The sequence below is a fragment of the Dermochelys coriacea genome, chromosome 4 (genome assembly GCF_009764565.3).
Source record: "Dermochelys coriacea isolate rDerCor1 chromosome 4, rDerCor1.pri.v4, whole genome shotgun sequence".
Classification (NCBI taxonomy): Eukaryota; Metazoa; Chordata; order Testudines; family Dermochelyidae; genus Dermochelys; species Dermochelys coriacea.
In genome coordinates this window covers 18,581,696-18,602,517 of record NC_050071.1, presented here as the reverse complement: position 1 = coordinate 18,602,517, position 20,822 = coordinate 18,581,696, and positions in this window count along the sequence as shown.

Sequence of the window (20,822 nt, the reverse complement as noted above, 5' to 3'; positions counted from 1 at the left end):
TCAGATCTGCCATGATGCATACTCTATACTCATTCTGTGATCATAGGCGAGATCTGTACTGGATGGGAGAGCTGCAGTGCAGATCAGCAATTATTTTTTGCAGTTTGTTTTCTTCAGTGGTTTAAGATTTGAGTTGTATTACATTTCATCAGTATGAGCTTCTCATTTTCCCATGGCTATGCTAGATAACACAGCACTAGGCTTTAAGTGATATTGACATGCAAAAAACATTGAAAAGTTAAGGGTAAAGAACAGCTTTTGCAGAGAGGTACATCCAAGTCAACAGAAGCCTTTGCATTGGCATCAATGGGCTTTGGATCAGGTCCTTGGTGTACCCACAGTACATTCAATAATACCACCCTATAACGGAACAAGGCTGGTGACAGTAGGACTCCCCCATTGCAGGAACCCCAAATTACTTTGCATCATACTGCACAGGTCTTCATTATCTTTCCCAATCCGTTTGCCCACTGCCTTGAAGGAGTTAATTGTAACGAGATTCTGTTACATATGCTCATGCTCCATTGCTTAATGCCATGAGCCTGTTAACAAGGCTCAGCATGATGCTGCCTGTCATTGGATTGCTGTGGAAGTGAGACATGTACACTCACTGGAGAGGTATTCTGTACATTCAGTCACTATTAATTAAGAACAACCTGCCTTCTTTGGCCCACTGAAAGGAGAAATTGCCATTTAGTCCAGGATGTGGGAGCTTTCACTTCCCTTTGGTACAGTTTCAAAAAGCTTTATAAATATCTTGACCTGAAACAATCACCGGAGAGTAGCTCCATCAAACAAACGGATTCATACACCCAAGCCTCCCAGGCAGACGCTAATTGGAATCACAGTCTCTGTGACAAGAAATAGCCTAGTAAAGAATTGTAGCTCTTCATTTGGAAAGATGTTGGCAGCAGGGGAGAACAGACAGCAAAATAAGAGGAAATGTGAATTCTACTCCTTTAAAATGTTCAGAGAGGGCAGGGGGAGGATCGCAGGTGACACTCCAATACGTTTAGGGTCAAATTTGCAAAAAAGAGGGGGGGTGAAATGGGGTTGCCAGCAGCAGAAATACACAGTCACTCAATGTGCTTCTAAAAAACCCAAACAAACAAAACTGACCATTCCTACATACTGACTGGATTCTGGGGCGTGCAAAGGGAACTCGCATGTGCATTCTCCCAATTCACTAACAATCTCCAATAGGCAAATGGCAGCTTTTCAGAGCCACATGAGTAAGTATTTCTGCATGGGCAGCTGCTGCATTCTCCTTCGGAAATCTGGTTGTTAGAGTGTTCCTGTATTGAAACTTAAGCATTGGACAGAGGCTGTTTTAAATTAGGATTGAGAGGTGCAGCTGACCAACTCACCCATACACCCCCCCAACCCACCAAGATACAACCCAGCTGGACAATTCTATCAGATGCCAGGCAAAGGGAGGGTGATGTGCTTGGTATCCTGGATAAGGAAGGTGATCTTAGGGGCTCCTTCTGTATGGACAGTGTGGTGTAGGGGACTTCAGTGAGGAGAAGATTACAGGTTTCAGAGTAGCAGCTGTGTTAGTCTGTATTCACAAAAAGAAAATGAGTACTTGTGGCACCTTAGAGACTAACTAATTTATTTGAGCATAAACTTTCGTGAGCTACGCAGCTGTAGCTCACGAAAGCTTATGCTCAAATAAATTAGTTAGTCTCTAAGGTGCCACAAGTACTCATTTTCTTTTTGAGGAGATTACAGTAATTAAAATGGGACATGAGGCAGGCATGAATGAGAGGCAGTGTGGGTGGAGAGAAAATGGGGTGAAAATGAAGCAAGACTTGTGATAGAGGCTGGGAGAAGTGGAGGTAAGTATATGCAATGGGAGGGCGGATAACAGGGAAGCAGACAGAAGATGCACAAGTTCAGGGTTGAGGATTTCAGCTGCTTATCTAATAAAGCCATCTTGAAAAAAATCTCAGGAGAGCTATACATTTAACTATCTAATGATTGACTAAAGGAACAACGGTTACCCTGTCCTCATAAGCTCAGGCCATGCAGGGACATGAGTTTAGCTAAAATGACCAAGCTAAAGGCTAGGGATTCATGAGGACTCAATACTATTCCCAGCTCTGCCGTGGCCTGCTGCATGACCTTGGGTAAATCCTTTCATTGCTCTGTGCCTCAGTCTCCCCATCTGTAAAACGGGGACCATGGTACTGACTTCCTTTGCAAAGAGCTTTGACAACTAATGAAAAGCACTTGTAAAGTCATGTACTCACCACCCATAGTGCCCCTGCAATGTTGCAGACTGTCCTCATGTCCAGCACCTCCTACTGGCCATCTGCCCCTTGCTGGATTCTTCTGTGGCTTGGCCCTCCAGCCAAGTTTGGTTGCCTTGGGTGGTATTAGTGTCCCAACTCAAAGAAACTAGAAAGCTCTATCCGTCTCAGAAACAATCCTCTGCACACTCTTCACCCCACTCCTGGGCTCTGCAGAGTTTCTCCTTACTCTGTCACCCAGGGCTGCCTCCACAGCTTTCTCCCTGGAGGCCCAGCCTTTACCAAGCCATTGACCCTCAGGGTTTCTTCTCTGGAGCCTCTCTTCTTCCAGGCCTGCTTTAGAAATCTCCTCTGCTCCTGGGAGAGTCTCAGGGTACAAGCTCCTTCCTGAAGGCCTCTCTATTGTTCCCTTTCCTTTGGGCCTTCTTCCATAGCACAGTTTTCCTAGCCTTACTGGGCTTAACTCTTCTTTCCGGGCTTAACTCCATTGTCAAAGCTCTCACCCAACCCTGCTGTCCCTGGGTATTCCCTTCCCCTGCTGCCCAGCATTTCTTCCCTGCCTTTTCCTAGTCTGGCTAGGATCCCAGGTCTTCCTCCTCACTACCTCTTTATTTCCAGACAAGTGATTAGACTCTTCCTAAAGCCCCCTTCTGCTACTAACTTCCTCTCTTTAGTCTAAGTTAGGAAGCAGCTTGCTCCTGCCCAGCTGGGCTTCATGATCAATTAAGCCTGGCTCTCCCTCCAGGTGCAGTTTTGTATGTTAATTGGCCTCTCAGGCCCACATTAGCCCATTCAGGGCTGCTCTGGGGTACACATGCCATCACAGTACTATACAAGAGCTAGGTATTATCATCATGATGTTGATATTATGAGTTCAGTTCTGTTATTCAGTAGGGCAGTTTGAAAACCACAAGTGTGCCATCCTGTCACAGTTTAGCCAGGCCAACCCTTCTTCATGCATACCATTTACCACAATTCTAACCTTTAGTTCCAGACAAAAGGCACAGAAAAATGAGAGAGAAAGGAAACAAAGAGCAAGCAAGCAGGAGCCATCAGCTGAACTCCAGCTCTCGTTGTGAGTCAGGTCCTTCCCTCCCTCCTTTTGGGCATCCATCTAGGCAGCAGGCATTTTGCCAGTCCTGTCAGCTCCACTTAGCTCTGTAAGGCTCATTGAAGTAAATGGAAAAGCTCCCAGTGACTTCAATGGGATTTGAATCAGGCCCCAGTCCACACTGACGTGACATCCATTCTTTAGTCAGCACCAGGCAGCTGTGAATGGAGGCAAAGTTCTTTAGTTCAGAAGAAGACCAGGCATATCATCTTCACTACAGTTTTCAGCATAAACTTTCAATTTAAGGTTATCAAGGACATCTGGCTGCAGTAGGTGTCTCAATACTAATGGCACATCTGAATGCTGTACAGTCTGTAGGCTGCAAACCTGGTTTCTTGGCAAAATAAAAGAAGGCAAGTTTTTCCAAGAGTCCAGAGAAGGGGTGAAAAATGCAGGAGGGAAAGCAAGAGAAGAATACAATGAAAGCCAAGAAACATGGTCTTGTGGTTCAGGCGCAGGTCTGGAATGAAATATTTGTTTTCAATTCCCCAACTTCCTTGGGCAAGTCAAGTGTTAATCTCTGTGCTCTGGTCTGCATCTGTAAAATGGAGATAAAGTATTTTCCTACCTTGCAGCTGTGTTGCGAGGTTCACATCATGGATGTTTGTGATATTCAGATATTAGGGTAGTGGGAGGGGGTCACCCAAATAGATAGGAAGCTCTACACAAATGCAGGATAATATTTATGCTTCAAAAAGAAATGGCCCTAAGTGACTTACCCAAAGTCACACAGTGTGTGGACAAGTAGGGAATTGAACCCAGGCCTCCAGAGTCCCAGGCTAGCAGGTACCTAGCTAATCACTGGTTTTGTAATGTCATATTACAATAGCACCACACAAACTGGTCTCAAATTTACCTTGTTTTTCTAATTTCAGCAGGATATCTTAACAATTAGCTAATCATTCACTTCCCAAAAGATCCTCACTTTGCTGCTTAGCTTCTGGCTTGAATCTGACTGGTTTGTCTCCTTTCATCATAATAGCTCTAGGGTGGAATGGAAAAATAATAAATTCACTGATCTGATCCAAGAAAGTGTTATGCTGACAATCAAGGCAACAGTTTGGTGCCTACATAAGACTTTGAAGCCAACAAACAAAATAGCTTGGGAGGGGGGGAATTCTGTGGTGTAGAAGTAATTCCCTACCTAGAAATAAATGACTGTCACATTTATATTGGAGAGACAAAGTGATTGAAGTGGTGTCTTTTGTTGGACCACTTTTGTTGATGGGAGAGACAAGCTTCCAAGCTCTTCTTCAGCTCTGTGTAAGCTTGAGGGCTTGTCTTTCCCACCAGCGGAGTTTAGTTCAATAGAAGATTAGCCTCACGCACCTTGTCTCTAGTATCATGGGACCAACATGGCTATAACAACACTGCATACATTTATATTATTTGTTTAGTCATTCTTCAGAATCTAATCAGGCAACTTACCAAATTTGTTGTACATAATAAATGTGCTTGATGGAAAGATAACTATTGCCTACACCTCCTTTGCAATAAATAAATGTAAAACTCCCCACTCAACTAAACAGACTCCTTTTTAAAAGCATCTACACACTTTAACTTCATCCATTCTTTTCTTTTCACCGGAGATCACAAACTTGGATTTTGATTCTTGGATGCATTGGGGGGAAGGAAAAGGAGGAGAACACAGAGGAGCTTGGCAGTTTGGGTGGTATTTAAAAAAAAAAAGTTATTCAGGCTAAGTGCAGTGAGAATAGTGGTTTGAAAATACAGCCGCGAAGGAAGAGTCTCCAGAGAAACAATGGGAAAGGAATAAATAAAAAGAAAGTTATAAATTCATCTATTTGCTCTTCCCTGACCCTTGCTTTTACTCCTCTTCACAGCAACTATCCTGGGAAAGGCACAATGCTTTCCCCTGTCACAATATTGAGAAAAATTGAAATGGGGAAGAAAGACCACCAGATGCTTTATTGTCTTAGACGTTTCCACATAATTAGCTGGGAATAAAGGTCCTCTGCATGGTTTCATTGCATTGAATGAACTTGGATATTGCTACACAGTAGTGTGTTTTATGATTCATGCTCTGTTATCCAGTGGCTTTTTGAAAACTGCCAGCTACTTTATCACTGCCGGCCAAGCCTGGGCCCACAACTTAAAATGCAGCAATGCACAGTTAACTGTGCATGACAGATGTCCATGAAATTGTTTAACACACATGCACACCCACAGAGAGAACACAAAGCTGTCTCTTACAGTCCTACTACTCCTTAAGTCTTCTGCTGCAGGTTCAATGCTGTTATTAAATATAAATAAAACCTACAGTACCAAGATTAGAAATCCTGAGCATGTGGAGAAGATCAGAGGTTTCTGCAGTAATTGCATCCTCTGCTAGTCAGCTTTTAAAGGGCATTAAGTTGTGAGAATCATAAAGGTAGATCATTTATCCAGTCATTTTGAGAGTTTGGTATTTGTTTGCCTTTTTTTTCCTCCAGAACTGTAATTAAAACAAGAGATGGACTCATGTGGCCAGTGGCCACAGACCAAAAGGAAACAGGTTTCAGTGAGAAGGATTTAAAGTCCGTCTGATTTTCAAAAGCACTTATGTGATTTAGGAGCACAAATCTCATTGGAAATCACTGAGGCTTGTTCTTCTAAGTCTCTTCGGCTTGATCCAGCTAAAAGTCCCATTAACTTCTGTGGTGCATGATTCAGGTCTCAGGTATTTGTGGAAAGTCCAACTTCTGGCCCTGTTTCTCTTCTGTTTTACAACAGTTAAGCCTTGGTACAACTCCTCTTCCAATTTACATTTGTGAAAGTTAAAAGCGAATCAGGCCCTCTGGCTCTGTGAGGAGGATTAAACTACACGTGCTATCGAGGGGATGCGATCCTGGGCTGAGTTCATGTTGGTGCCATGAGGGTCTCTGTCAGGTACCTAGCACTTGTTTCTTGGGAAAGCATGGATTACCTGTGCTTCCCAGCTCACTTTCAGCTCACATGTGAACTGGCTCACATGAGGCAATTTAGCAAAGGGCCAGTTCTGCCCACTTACTCACAATGAGGAGTAGTACCCTAGTCCACATATAGTTCCACTGGTTTCAGTAGGGGTACTTGCAAGGTGTTACAAAATTTGAATAAGAGTCGCAGCTTCTCGCCCAGAAAGAGGAAATGCAGTGGGGGGAGTAAAAAGGGAGGAAGGCTTAGAGTAAAAATCTTCTGACCCTGCTTAGATTAGTTTTATGTTCAGGAAAGAGGAGCTCTTTACCGAAAGATTTGGAGGCTGGTCTAGAAGGAAGGAGACAGAAAGACTATCAGGAACCATCAGGAAACCCACCAAATGGAGAAAGACAGGATAAAATCCAATGAATGTTAGCTCACCCTCTCATCCCCCCCCCCCAATAAAACAAACAAAAAACAATAAACACCTCCCCCCCCAAGAAAACATTTACTCCAGCAGAGAAATTTGGCCAATTATATTTATTGACATAAAATGCAGCACTAAAGCTTACTTTTCCAGGAGGCATATCTATGATTTCTGACATATCCCATTGAAACCCCTGAGTGGCACAGCAGAAGGGATATTGGTATATTGGACTCAGGGATGCAAACGACTGGTGTCAATTTTTTCTTGTTTTGTTTTTCAACTGAGATATTATTTTCCCCCTTACATCCAAAAGTAGTTCTGTGTCTGAAAACATGAATTAATTGTACGCATCAGAACAGTAATCACTATTTTTAACTCAACTTTTTAAATGAGGGAGGAGGACTCTCATTCCTTGTAATCAATCGCATCTAGCACTCAGTTTTAAGTATTATAAAAACGATGTGAGTGATGGGCAAAGAGCCAGTAGAAGTAGCAGGAAAATGAGGTGCTCTTGATCTTTGTTTCCCCTAATAAACCACATGGTTCCTTGTAGGAGTTCTCACTACTTCAGAGTGGCTTAAAGCAGCTCAGTAGGCTGCCCATTTAGCCCAGCATGGTGTGTGTGTTTCTGTGTGTCTGCATGCCTGTGTGTGTGTGTGGGTGTGCGTGTGCACACGCGGCCAGTGGGTGGCCTGCTCAACATTTTGGTGGATGTTTCATTCCCACCCCTTTTACTACGACCCTGGTCAGGCCACTTTTATGCCAGTGACAGCTTCATGAAGCACAAAACACGGAGCAATACATGGCATGAAATTGGCAACAAAGCTGAGCAAAAGGAGGAACAATTCTCTGGCAGGATGTGATCACAATATGGCTGATTGGATCTGGAAGCAGATGCCAGAAACGGGCATTGTCCCAGTGACTGAAAAGACATGACCCCCGAGGTACAGAAGAAATGAGGCCCTCCTTATGAACCAAAGGGGGAGGGGAGAAGAGGTGAAACCAATGAATAAATCAGGCAGTGAAAACAGGGGAGAAAAGAAAATGCTAAAGAGAACTTTTTATGGGGAATGGGGGCAGTTCAGTGTGCAATAGCTCTACCTCCCCAGCTAGCTGAACACTTTCTCAGACAATGGTTTTTAACAGATGGGAGTCCTAGTGAAAGAGGCCAAGTTTTGTGCAGTTGAGAATCCCTGTTTGTTTAGTCTGCTGCTCAGGCAGGTGTCTACAGAAAGGCGATAGAACAGGGTAAGTGTCTCAGTAGCCAGTGTATCAACGATGACTGGTTTTATTGGCACGGGACAGATCTTGGGAGAATTGTTTGTGAAACTGTGGGGAGGGAGAGACACAGATCTCCTTTTTTAATGTAGGATTTTTCCATGGTGAGCAGGCCTCTGATAAGCACCGTAAACCTTCCCTTTAAGACTACTTCATGTAGAGGACATGGATAGATCATGAAATATCACAGCTTTCAATCTTGCACCCAAATCTCCTTGCAGATATCCCCTCCTTATCGATGCTTTTTGAAAATGCATTTTTAAAAAACCAAACAGGTTATGGATTTCTGAAAACTAGTTTTTAGAAGGGAGTGGTTATGTAGGAATATTACATGACGCATTGGCTTCTGAAACTGCCAGAGCTCAGCACAGATCACAGGCACACAATCCCTGTACTTAATCTTATATTCTCTCCTGCACAAACAGATGTTGCTGTTTTGGTCAATTGTCAATGAATGAAAATAAAATAGAGAGACTCAAGGATTCCAGCTGATTAGCAATGTTCTTTCTACAATTAGAGGCTGTGAGGGGACAATCTGGCAAACACACTAGACTATGAAAGGCTGCCTGTAAAATCCTGGGATCCCAAGCAGAGAAAACAAAATGGGAGTTAAAGGGACAGAGGATTCACCTTCATGAAGTAGATAGCCATTTTCTTAGCCTCAGTTCCGGGCTGTTGTCTGGGAACGTACACTGGAAGAACACTGCTGTGAGCAAGCTTGTAGCAGAGTTGCAACCTTGATTATACAGGCAAATGTCACTATACAGAGTTCACGCACAAAGAAGGGGAGGGGGAGAAATCTCTTTTCTTTTTAAATGACAGACCAGCAGCAAAATTCTGAACTAAGCATGATACAGGCAGACAAAATGTTTCCTCTTGCTGTCCTGCCAATACACCTCACTCTTGAACTGCAAACAACCTCTGCTAATTCCGGTCCTGGTATGGTAGCACAGAAACCGTGCCAAACTGCGTAATGGTTTTGTGATGTGAACTAATATTCACTAGACCCTAAGCTGAGCCCTCTTCACCTGTGTGACCTAGGCCCATGTTGACCACAAGTCCTCAGAAGTGAAAGCCTTGTGTATTAAAGCACTATGGATTGCAGTGACATTTATAAAGAGGATTGAGGAGTGGAAAAGAAAGGAGAACATAACCATACTCACTAAGCTTGAGGTACAGTCTGATCCAGTGAACAGGGAACATACTTAGAATAAGGAAAGCCAGGTTCTGTTCCCAGCTCTAGCACTCACATTCTGTATGACCTTAGACAAGACATTTCACTTCTCTGTGCCTCTGCTTCCCCTACCCCCCAGTCTCTTGTCTATTTAGAGTATAAGCTTTTCAGGGAAGGGGTTGTCTCTCATTATGCATATGCACACCACCAGGTACAAGAAGGCCCTGATCTTGGGTGGGGCACCAATAGATGCTCCTGTAGTAACAAGCAATAGTTATCAGACAATGGCATATCTACGGCTCTTACATGTGATTTGCTGTTAAACTTCAGGATGAATATGATGCACCCTGGTGGGGAGGAAGCGGGGAAGCTGAGAGTGTACAAGGAGTGCCCCTTTCTAGAATAAACCAAAGTGTTTTTGTTTTAGGCCAGATGTGGAAAGGTGTTGGAGGTTGAATCAGTACCACACTTCCCTTAGGGGTATGTCTTTACTGCAGAGTTAACTCAGGCTCTTACTAGGGTGTTGCCCCAACCCGGCTATTGTCCCCACACAAAAACTTTTAACCCAAGTTTGGAAGTATTTACAGGCTTGTTGGTCCAGCCAGGGATATATGCTGTAGCCTGGGTGCCAATACCACCTGGGCTGGTAACCCATGCACTTTGCAGTGTGGATGCAGGCTAAGCAACTCGGGTGCAGACAGTCCTTCAGTGCCTTCTCACAATCCCCCCTGGGCCATATTCCCTAGCTATCTACTTACTCCATTCTTCTGCACCAGGCTCATCAAGCCGTCCACCCAAGCCTGTCTTTAAAATGGTGTGGGGAATGCCTTTCTATTACCTGGGTTGGATTGTGACCAGCATTGGCCCCACTTCCACAAAACTTGTGGCAATGTTCAAACTAATACACTCCCAAATTAAGAGGATTCTCTCCCCCCCACCACCATTTTCTTTTTTCCCCTAAAACAATCAGGGTTTTTTTGGCTGAATTTGTTTGTGACAAATGATATATCTTGTATCACACACAGTTACATAAGCAATTGCATCTTTAACCATGTAGAAAATAGCCATAGCATCAAGAAAGGAGTTGAACCAGCAACTTAGAGGTGAATGTTCCTCGAGTTCATTTCCAGTACCATAAACTATCTAGACCTTTCATTCAAATATATTAGGTACAAAGTCTACCATTTGTCCTTTAAAACATCAAAACAACAGTGGTAATTCTCTTTCTACATTTCCTCTCTCATTTAGTTATCTCTGAACTCAGTTTTTAGATGCTTAAAGTGGAGTTATTATGCAGCATTAGTCATCATAGGCACGTGTTAATTTACTCTTGCATTCAGATATGCAACTGGTTTTTTCACATGAACCACAAGGGATTGGTAATACAACACACTTTCTCTAAAGAATACTTCTGAATACCCCTTCAACTTCATTTTCTTCGCATCAATTTTTAGAATCAATTTTTAAAACTAAACTTTTATCTCATGCCCCCCCAGTGAGCTGCAGTTGCGAAAGGAAAAAAATATTATATTCTGGTTTGCTGTAGTCAAATAGCTCCCAGCCTCTCCCCGGGCTTCCTCTCCTCCCAGCACTTCTCAGATATTATCGTCTCTGATTCCTAATAACATTCTCCTTTCTTTTGGCCTCTGTTAGAATACTGTTGATAATCCAATGGGTTCCCTCTAACCCATTGATTTTTGGGCTGATGATGAATATTACTGGTTGCAAAGATTGCTGCTGCTGTTAGCTGGCTGGCTGACCACAGAGATGCCCAAAAGAAAAAAAAAAGGTTTTCACTGTCAGACGGTAGCTTCTTCACTTAAGGGAATGCAGTGATTTAGAAGTTTTGCCCCAATCATCTAGTGATTCAAAATGCATCTTCTTTGTAACCATTCAAAGGGATAATTCTTGGAGAGACAGAATATGCAGTGAGATCAGTGTGTTCATCTTCTAGCTCACATAGCCAGAGAAATGCACTTAGATCCACAATTTTGATTGGTGGAGAAACTACCAAAATCCTTCTCTAAATACCAAACAGCTTAGACAACAGAGGCTCACACTGAAAAACACTGGATTCTGGATTTTAGTCATGCTTTTTAACTCAGATTTTAAATGTATCATTACACTACTAAGAAATATATTAAATATTTTGAAAGTCAACTTGAATTTTCATCACTTCGTTCTGTCTTTGGAAATGTAACAAAACTAAGACCCTGAAATCCAGTTATATTGTGAATTTGATTTGGAATGTGTAATCCTGTATGACACAGTAATAAAGTTAGGTGGCATAGGAGCAATTCCTCTATTTTTTCTTGTGCAGTCTTTAAGTATATGTAAAACTTCATACCCAAACACTGAGCGCCATTCTTTAAGTAAACCTAGGGATGGCTAAAAAACAACAAGGAGTCAGGTGGCACCTTAAAGACTAACAGATTTATTTGAGCATAAGCTTTCGTGGGTAAAAACCTCACTTCTTCAGATACAACTAGGGATAGTTAGTAATTGCTCTCACTGTAGCTTTAATGTTGTTTATTTTTGATGCCCTCAAGTGGCCAAGGTAGTATTATCGCAGGGATTCAGCCAGTTTATATTTGCAAGAGGATAAGGAATGAAGAGAGGGAACTAATCAAGTGATGCCTGGCATATCTTTTTATTGGATGACAGGCATATCTGTTTATTGGACATGACGGGTGTTCAAAGTTAGGCTGCTAGATCCATATTTAGGCATCTCAATCAGCATCTTGATTTTTTAAAACTTCTAAGCACCCAGACTCTGACACAAACCTTTAAAAGCAAGCTACTGAGGTAGGTGCCTAAACATTGAATTAGGAGCCTGACTTTGGAGACACAATTTTTAAAATCATGGCGATTGTCTCTTACAGTATATTAATATTTTTGGGGAGAGGAAAGGGATGTGATCAAATTACCCTATACTAATGGAGCAAAATTCTCTGCTGAACAATTTCATCAGAGTCAGTGGAGTAACATAAGCAGAGAATTTGACCCAAGATATGCAAATGTGTTTGGATGTTTTTCTAACAGATCTGCTCTAGGAATTATTTTGGGGAAATTCCATAGCCTGTGTTAAACACGGCAGAGTAGATGATCACAATGGTCCCTTCTGGCCTTGGAATCTATGAAAAGTAGATAGTATCACAGAGACCATTTTGGTGGCACTAGCTACCTATGATAATTCTGGCCTAACATTTTTGATAACTGGAGTACATTATTTTCTTGATATTTGTGTGCCACTCTCTCACACCCACATTATATGAGCACATGGAAAAGACAACCATCAGTGGGGAAAGCCCAACTTTTCTAGGCAATACCTTTGTCTGCAGCTGAATCTGCCAAGACATCAGCCAGGGGAAAATGTAAAACCTCCATTTAAGATAAGGGATGGATGATTCCCCTCACCAAGCTATTAACAGTTTGGTCAGTTACACCTCAAGTGTAAAAGCACATCATGGCCTCATAGGCCCTATTGCATTGCTTGGGACCCAAAAATTGGATGTTCCTTGGCATTACACTCTAAGACCCTGGCACTGCCAGAATTTAAATATATTTATATAAAGGTGCAAGAACATTTATTATACAACACAAAAGACTACATTAAAAGAACATTAGGGATGCAAAGTCAAGCACTCCAAAGTTAGCCTTAATTCTGGCATCTCCTGTCTGTGCCACCTTAGTTCAGCTGTCTTTTGTGTGTGCATGCATTATGATACAGTCTTTAATCATCACTAGTGTCTGAGTACTTCACAAGCAGAAATGAATTTATTTTCACAACACCTCTGAGAGGCAAGGAGGTGGTATTATTCCCATTTTATAGATAAGGAACTGATACTCAGGGTATGTCTATACATGATAAAAAACCTGTGGGCATCAACTCTCAGCTGATTTGGGCTCACAGGGTTAAAAAATAGTAGTGTAGACATGCAGGTTGGGGCTGGAGCCCAGGCTGAGAGACCCTCCCTTGCTACAGGTCTGTTATTGCAGTGTAGACATACCCACAGAGATACGAAGGTCAAAAGCGTTCACTAATTTTTGGTGATCCGTTTGAGATGCAACCTAAATTCAGGCATTTCCTGACTTTGAGTACTTGGTTTTTCCACTTTGCTGTTCATTTAATGTACATTTTTGTTGTAACATCCCAGGTTTTTAAAAGAGAAATCTGAAAAAACCCAAATTCCATCATGTGGAATCATGCTGACACCCACATGGTTTTCAGCATGGTTTTGAAACGTTAGATCCATTGCACATTTGAGCTAATGAAACAACTGATAACAGTAGTAGGTTATTGTCACAAGATTTTTACTATTCACCACTGGGTTGCCTCCTTGTGGCTCATCTGGGTATCAGTGCTCACCCCAACATGCGTCTCTCTCTACACTCAGGGTATTCCCTCCTTGTGACCCAGCCCTCCAGCCAGGTCACTATCGTGGTCCTCTTCTGGGATAACGAAGTCCCACTAGACAAACTGTATCCAGGCAGTCTTTTGATCCACTGCTCTGTCTGTTCCACTTTCCCAGTGGCCCGGAGGGGAACCTGTCCTCCCACCCCACTCCAGGTTCAGACCAGGGATCCTACGCTCTGCAAACAGTCTGCTCAGCCTCCAACCCTTTTCTGTTTCCCTGAACTTTTTCCTACCTCCTCAGCCCCACAATCTTCTAGCCCTACTCTGGGCTACCACTAGAGCATCCTCTGTTCCCTGTGGCTTCTTCAATCCCTCTTAGGTTATTGTCAGAGTCTGTAATCCATAGGGTGACCATATTTCCTAAAGGGAAAACAGGACACTGTGTGGGGTGGCCCAAACCCCTCCCCTGAGTGGGGCTGGCCCAAACTGCTCATCCGAGCCCCTCTGAGGCTGCCTGAGCCCTGCCTCACCCCCATGAGACTGCGGCTGGTGTTGCTGGATTGCCACTCCACTGCACGTTCCTCTGCACTCCACTTTTTTGACAAAAGTAGGCATTTGTCAGTTGGCAAGAGCAAACTAGACAAATGCCCACTTTTGCCAAAAGACAGGGGACAGCCAGGACAGAGCTTAAAAAGGGACTATCCCAGCCAAAACTGGACATATGGTCACCCTAATAATCCAAGGCAGAATCCCAGAGTTTATTCCCCTATTAGACCATTTCCTTATCTCTGACCAACTCCCCTCCTCTCTAGGGACTGACTGCAGAGTTCCTCTCTAAAGCTCTCTCCTGCTCTCACAGTCCTGGCTTTATACAAGCTCAGCCTGCCTCTGCCCACCTGGGCTTTATCATCAGTTAGCCTTTACCAGACCTTGGCTCTCCACCAGGTGAAGCCTATCAGGTTAACTGGCCTATTTTACCTCTTCAGGCCTTGTGGGGGGGGTGGATAACTCATCATAGTTGTCATCCTCTATGTGGACCTACTACTAGAGGGGGATGAGACACATTTTGTCAGTGGGTTTCAGATATATACTAATAGCAGAAGAATGTCAAGCTTCATGAACCTTGGGTTCTATTCCGGGTTCTGGGGGGCAATATGCTGGACTGGTCTTAGACCCTTCTGCCCTTGTCTATTTCCCTCTCCCTGGCTCTTCACTCCAGTCCCTCCCTCCTCTCTCCACCCAACTCCTCATCCCAGCCTCCTCACCTAGCTAGTCCTAATCTCCATCCTCAATTCTTCATCTCAGTCCTAATCTCTTTACCCAGCCAGTCCCAATTTCCCCCAACCCTCAGCTCCTCATCCTATCTCAGTTTCCTCTCCCTGTTTCACACTTCTCCCCCTCCCTACCCCTATTTCCACCCTTCCCACACTGGCTCCCAGGGCCTCACCACCATTTCCCACCCCTCAACTCTCAGTCCCAGTCTCCTTCCCCAGCCAGTCCCAGTTTCTGTCCCACTGCTAACTTTCTGTTCCTCCGCACTCTGTCAGCTCACACTCTCGGTCTCCCACCCACAAGCTACTTGTCTCAATCTCCTCCCTCAGCCTCTATATACAGGTCCAGATCTTGCCTGCTGTGCACACAATTTGGGCTGAATCCTCCCCTCCATGTTGCCAGTGTACTGGGCTGTGGAGTGGGTGGGGAGAAACAGAGCACTGAAAGCACAGAAGAGACAGTCTCTACTCTCATTGCCTGTCCCTATACCCAGTCCCGGAGCTGCATGTACAGGGAAAGTCCTGTTCAGTCCCTGCATCCCTGAGATGGAGCATGCTCAGTACAGGGACAGCGGAAGTGCCCTAAAAGTGTGTAGGGGGCACTGAGGCCTGAACCTTGGCCCTGCCCCTGCCCCACCCATTCTTCCTGAGGCCCCATCCCCACTCTTCTCCCTCCCTTCCCCCCACTCTCCGTTATGGCTGGTAAGAAGAGTGGGGGCCATGGGCCCCTGGCTCAGTACAAATGGAATCTTCAGAGAATTTAACTACCAGACTCTAACTAGTCTCTATTGAGCATATGTAAACTGAGATTTTGCAGAGGCTTATCACTTGGCCATATTAGATCAGTTTTTTACAGAAAAATGCATATCTTTAACACAAGGGCCACCTGCCTGCCAAATTTCAAGTCCCTGCTCTAATCATAGAAGATTAGAGTTGGAAGAGACCTCAGGAGGTCATCTAGTCCAATCCCCTGCTCAAAGCAGGACCAACCCCAACTAAATCATCCCAGCCATGGCTTTGTCAAGCTGGGCCTAATGCAGTGGGGTGAGAGACTTCTCAATGAAATGGTTGTAAGGGCTTTTATTAATGTGGGCAAAACAACATATTTCCTCCCTTGCTCTTGGAAACATTTGAACTGTTTTAATTGAAACTTTCCAAAACATTCAGAACAAAGCAGATACCTGGCATTGAACATTTCAGCCCAAATGGTTAGTTTGGCAAAGCTACAAGCTACTGAAAACAGGGTCTTATAATGGGAAGTGTCAGGCGATCTGAACTAAATGCATGACTACCAGCTCCTCTTGTAATTCTAAACCATGACATTTGTTCTATGAAGCTTGTTCTATTTTATACATGTTAGAGAGATGGATAATGTAAATACTTATTATGAGGTGATCTTGGAATATATGTTTTGTTTTATTCAACTTGAAAATGAGTGACTTTAGGATAAACTAATTATCCAAACGTGTTTTACCCACTATCTTTTTCTAGGTAACCAGTGACAAAATTTAAGGCCCTGATCCTTGGTGCTGGACAAGGAATGCTCAGCCTCTGGGAGGTGGCTTTTAGCTAGCTCTGTGCCTCCCTGATCTTGGGAGGTATTGTGTTCATGGCTACTCCAGTTATCTAACTTGCATCAACTACACCAAAGGCCTTCATGGCAGCCAGCGATCCCAGGGGTGTAGGGAATGAATTAGTCTTAGGAGCCATTCGAATGGCTCTCAACCTCCCAAGGATCTCCCAAAAATGGTACAAATTTTTTGTGACTAGATAAACAAGTTTTCCTGAAAGAAAAAAGAAAAACAAACAAACAAACAAACAAAACCTGTCTAAGCCCCCACTGGCATAAAATAATGCTGCTGCAGCACTTTCAACACTCAATGTAAGTTTCATTATATTTGCTGTTTTTCTTAAATTCCCAGCTCCTGGAGAGATGGGATCATATGAGAATCTGTTTTCATTTAGTAAAAAAAAAAGTTTCCAGAAGTTGCAGATCACAGCTGGAAATCATGACCAGAGTGCACCCAAATGGCTCAGAATCCAGAGGGCCAATTAAAAAAGACCACCACCTATATTATTTTTGAAAAGTTCTTTAAGTGATTATGATTATGATTGGTTCCTGACTCATTATTTTTAAATGCTCAAGTTGCTGATACTGCAGCAGTTTTAACACATTCAGACTGGATCTCTCCTGATATCACTTTAGATCTGCATTACACCATACTGTCTCTCTGTCAAAATGATTCAGTGGCCTAGGGCCCAAATCTACAAAGGGATTAGTGCAGACAGATCCTCACACCCACATGGAGTCTCATTGATTAGGTTCCTGTACTGCAGTTCCAGCACTGGGATCTGAATACTAATTTCCCTTGATGTCTCATGTCTAATCTACATGGGGCTGGAAACTACGTTTGCTGAATTAGGTTTTAAAAGGATGCATTGAACACAGCTTGGCTCCACGTGGAGTGGTTTAAATATGCATAAGGATCTGGCCCTAGAACAACATCCCTCATTTAGTGAGGAACGTTCTCTTAATTTCCTATTGTTGCGCATAAGATTTAGTGCGCACCCTTTAATTTAAATGTCAGAATGTGAACAAGAATTTATTTCCATAAAAATGAAAAGCAATAAAGTTAAATATATTAAGCTCTGGCTGTAAGAGCTCAGATTATACAAATTATAATTGTGAGGAGAAAAAAAAAACACCTCACACCACAAGGGATGAGTTATTATCACTAACTTAAGCATTTGATTCAGAGCTGGTGAAAGCAGTCAACAATTCCGCTTTTGAAAAAAAAAGCCAAAACATATGGGATACTGAAAAGACCCCAGAATCAGCAAATTACAGCAGGCTTGCTTTATTATCTGCACACTTCTCCTCTCCTCTTTCCATCTTCCTCCCTGGTCTTCTATACCTTCTTCTCTCTGAGGCACTCATCCTGCAAATCATGTGCTGAGTTCTTTAGTCACTGTGTTGAGCCTCATGAGGTCTGGTTCTCATTTATGCTGTGGGCCCTTTGCGCCACTCGAGCAGTGTGAAGGGGTCTTCGAGTAGCTGTAACTATGATTTGGGTTCTAGAGTGGTGTAAGGGGGCTTTTGTTTCAGCACAGTGGTAGGGGACAACTTACACTCAACAAGTTGTGGGATCAGAGTCCTGTTCCCACAATCCTGTCTCACCATTCCTCTCCCTCTCTTCAACTCCACTAAGAGGCCATCTCCTCCAATATAAACCATTATCGTATAAAAAAACAAATATGGAAATAAATACATTAAAATAAGCAATAACCAAGCTAGCAAGGCATGGCCTATTATTACCTTATCCAGTGAAGATGTTATCTACTTTCTTCCCAATCTTTGTCTATGGTTCATCTTTTCAGATTGCAAGCTCTTAAATGCAGAGACTGGGTTTTCCCATGTGTTTTTACATTACTGAGCACATTTGGGGTGGTAACAAAGTATAATACATTGCTACTGGTTGGGTTTTTCAAAGAACCTGGGGCTATGTCTTCAAGATGAAAATGGTGTGTTTCTGCATTGAGATAGATAACTCAAGATAGCTACCTTGAACTAAAATCCTAGTGGGTAGATGTTACCTTGATGTAGCTCATGAGGATAAGCCCCAGGTGGTGGTGGTAAAGGGAGTTGACCACAATTAGCTACATTGAGGTAAACCTCCCTGTGCCTTGTCTCCACTAGGATTTTACATGGAGATGGCTAACTCAATTTAGCTATCTCGATGTAAAAACACAACTCTTTTTGCAGTGAAAACATAGCCTAAGGGATTTAGGTGCCTAACTGTGACAGAATACATCCCTGTATTCACACCCTACACACTATTGAAACAATCTTTGTACAAGGCATGCCTTGTAAGTTATTATTTAAAAACTCATAATTTGCTGGTCAGTATTGTCCTGATAAAATATGTGTGGCAACATAGTATGTGGAGTTATAATAAATCTAAATCCCTCAGTCCTGCCCAGGCAGAAATTGGCAAAAAGGGCTGCATCTGAGAAGACAAAGGAAACAGCATTTGTGGGTAGTTGGGGCGGTGGTACTGACCTGAAAGTTTGGTCAGTAATCTTGCTGGAAGCATGTTGTGAGAAACTTTGCAAGAATCTAATATAGTTTGTTAAAGTAAGAACTGGAAAGTATTTTATCTTTATTTTTCTTATAACCATTTCTGCCTTTTATGCCTCACTGCTTGTACTCATATAAAATCTCTCTCTTTGCAGTTAATAACTTGTTTCATTGTTTTACCTAATCCAATGTGTTTAAGTTGAAGTGTCTGCATAATTCAATTTAAGGAAATCAACTGGTATATTATTCTCTTAAAGGAATAACAGACAATATAATTGGACTGTCCTGGAGATGGCTGGACAATACAAAACATACATTTCTGGGGAAAAGTCCAGGACTGGCTGTGTGTTGGGGTCACCCTGCAGTGTAACCAAAGCTGGTGAGAGGCTGCAGTTACACAAACACATCTGGAAGTGAAACTGCATGCTGGTGACTGGTTGTGAGCAGTCCAGTTTGGAAGCTGCAACAGCAAGGCATTGTAAGGCACTCCAGGTTACAGAACAAGGGTGACACCACCCCCCACTGGTCTGGATTGTACATCGGCATGTCATAAACTCACATGGAAATTCAATGGAATTTGGGTAACTATCTCCTTTGGAAAAAACCCTGCTATTGTTATTTACAAGCTACCATTCTCAAGACTAGTCAATTACTTAATTTAAATGCTTTGCTCATGTTAAAGTGGAAGGGTCTCCTTTTGAGCCCACTGTAGTCAATGACAAAGTACCCATTGACTTCACTGCTTCAGGATCAGACTGTACATAATTATATGGGTAATTATACTGGAAGGAAATGTATGAGGCTTGATGCTGAATTGTTACAAACCACTGGCTATCTGTTATTCTCTCTATATATCTTACACCTTCTCTACCTTGGAAAGTTTTACTGGTTTTAGCAAGTGTGGACATACTTATTCTGGTATAAGGGTACCTTTTTTCAGTTACTTTAAACCTCTTCCCAAATGACAAACAAAACATAAAAAGGCACTTTTATACAGGAATAAAATGTGTCCATGCTGGGGTTATACCAGTATGAGTATACTGGTTTAAATTCTTACCTGAGCTTATCACAGTATAATTTTTGGATGCAGAGAAGGCCTTAGGATGCTCCCACACTATGGACAAAAAGTGTATTCTTACCATGTGTGAGCTAATATGGGGTAAAGTCCTAGTGAAGACAAGGCAGCTTTAGAACATATGTTGAAACTATGGCTGCCTTGTCTTCACTAGGATTCTACCATGTATTAGCTAACACATGATAAGAAAATTAAATTAAATTTAAATCTATAGGCATATCCAACATAAGTATGTCAGCATTTTGCATTAATTTTTACAATTAACATTGATTATTAATAATATTACCTTATCTACTGCCATACAAGCATGCCACTTTTGAAAAACACAAAAAGATAATTAACTTGTAAGATTCCAAATAACAAATAAAGGTCTAATTTTTTTTTTAAAGTGACAAATTATATCGGGTGCCTTGGTTTTTGGTTGTCCAACTTGATACTCCTTAATGGGAACTCATTTTTCAGAGGGTGGTTGCTTAGGCCTTCCTAAAAGTCAGGCTCCTATTAAAGTCTCTCAAATTGGGTGCTGCAAAATGGAGGCATCCAATAATCACTCATCATTTTTTGATAATGTAGACGAAGGAAAGTTAAAGTTTAAATCAGACAAGTACATTTCATGGGATGCTAGCTCAGATGTACTGTCTGACAGTCATCATCATCAGGACTTAAATTCTTATAGAGTATTTCCTGGAGCTGCCCCTCCTGCTATAAAAACTCCAGGAGGTTTGAAAATATTTACCGGCGTTCTACTCTCAACAGCTCTGGCTGAATTTAAGCCCCGATCATCAGAGATCACACCAGTAACTGAGTTATAATCCACAGAAGTCTTAATATCCACAGAACTAGCCTATAAAACTGAAACATAGAATGGCCAAGTTAAGGAACCATTTTTAAGTGGCAATTG